The sequence below is a fragment of the Ursus arctos genome, unplaced genomic scaffold, assembly GCF_023065955.2.
Source record: "Ursus arctos isolate Adak ecotype North America unplaced genomic scaffold, UrsArc2.0 scaffold_4, whole genome shotgun sequence".
NCBI lineage: Eukaryota > Metazoa > Chordata > Mammalia > Carnivora > Ursidae > Ursus > Ursus arctos.
This window is the reverse complement of record NW_026623056.1, coordinates 39,789,411-39,791,340: the sequence shown is the minus strand read 5'-3', so window position 1 is coordinate 39,791,340 and position 1,930 is coordinate 39,789,411.

The following is a 1,930-nucleotide window of genomic DNA, read 5'->3' as shown; positions in this document are numbered from 1 at the left end:
TTGCCACAGCCACGTTCTTTCGCAGGTGTTGCGTCTCCAGGGCCGTGATGGGGGCTGGCATTTTCTTGCCGTGAATGGTGCTGGAACTGATTTTTCATTTGCCGGAGGGTGGTTTCCCCTTCTGAGTAAGACTGAGCTGGATGGGCTGGCGTGGGCTAGGTCCTCCTCTGTGGCTGGGAGAGCCGGGAGGGGCCCTATCTCCCCACAGCTTCCTTCCAGGGTGCTGTCCTGGCAGGTGCAGGTGTCTGAAGGGCCGGGTCTGGAAGGAAGGGCCGGGACAGTGGGCTTTTCCCTTCTCCTTTGGAAAGCACTACGACACAACTATCTTGACCCCTTGCAAGTCATACAGAAGACTTTCCATAGGTTTGACTGGCTTCGTGGTGCGGGAAGAGCTCAACTTTGTGAATAAAGTATTTTGGGGTGTCTGCAAAAAAGGACACTCACATATACACTGTTCTGCTATAGGAGATAAATTTCTTGGTCGTCACACATCTTCACGATGAGCGTAATGCCTGCTGCATACTAAGGTCTCACCAGCTATCTGTGACCTCGCTGGAGGATTTGAGAAGAGACGCTGGTCTTTTCTGGAAGTCCCTTAGATGCACAGAAAGGGTGCAGAGTAGTGGGGTGGTGTGCCCCTTCTCCCATCCCCAGCAAAAGTTTGTCCATGCGTCCACTTCCTTTCTATCTTTCAATTTAACTTGGCTCTGTAGATCGTTTTAATGATGTGTTTTGCAGAAGAGTCCAGGAGATATTGGCAAAGAAGAGGACAATAATTAGAAAAGCTGCTGGTCTCATTAGGCAATGAGGCTCTACACAGACCAGATAGGAACCAGCAGGAAAAAACAGCGTGAGCAGAGAGACGGACTGTGGGGTTGTGGGTAGTCAGAGCAGAGAGCGGTCAGTGTGTTTAACGGGAGAAGGCCCTGCCTGGGAAGGACGACACAGCCGAACCTGAAGCCGGGGTGGGATTGGAATAAAAGGGTTTGCTTTCCTTTCACTTGTTTGTGTCTGATGAGGATGAGCTTCACGTTCTTTCTTTTCTCATTCGTTCGTTCATTTATTTTTATTTTTAAAGTAGGCTCCCTGCCCATCATGGGGCCCAATGCGGGGCTCGATCTGAGAACCGTGAGATCAAGACCTGAGCTGATATCAGAGTCGGATGCTTAACCAACTGTGCCATCCAGGCGCCCCTCTTTTCCCTTTTTGGTGGTGGGCTCTGCATGGATCCCTGCCCCGTTCAGAGTCTCATCAGTGCTGGGAAACATGAGAGAAGTCTCTGTAAGTCTTCCCTGCCCTGCTCCCATTATGGTTTCATTGCCTTACAGTATGGTCTTTCATGCTGTTCCTGCGTGGCTGACAGTGGGGTCCACAGACAGTCCCCTCATCTTATACTTCGGAAACTGAGGTCTGGAGAGGTGAAGGGATGAGCCCAGAGTTCCGCAGTCTTGGGGAGCCACGTCCAGCCCACTAGGCAACCTCATACCATCAATGGCCTCCGACTTTGGCAGGCACCCTAGGGTCACATTCAGCTCAGGCTTGACTGAATCCACAAAGAGCACCGGTGGTGAGAGGAGAAAGGATGAATTAAGAGATGTCATCGTCAGACTGTAGAAGGCTCTCTGGGATGATAATGACCACCCAGGGCTGCCCCGAGGGCCTTGCAAAAGCGCCCTCCGTAGGAAAGTGGGAAGAACTTACACTGGCCCATTTAACAGTTGGCAGGACTGAGGTGTGCTCAGATCCAGACCCTTTCAAATTGCCTCTGAACGCATGAGGCTGGCTGGAGAAAGGCCAGAGTCAGGCGCATGTCCACGGAATCTCTTTTTGTCTGAAGGCTCCTGTGGTATCCTGGGGACTCATCTGTCCTGTTCTACCTGCGGCCTTCCTTCCATTCCTGAGAATATTCGAAGCACCTGTCATCCAAGGT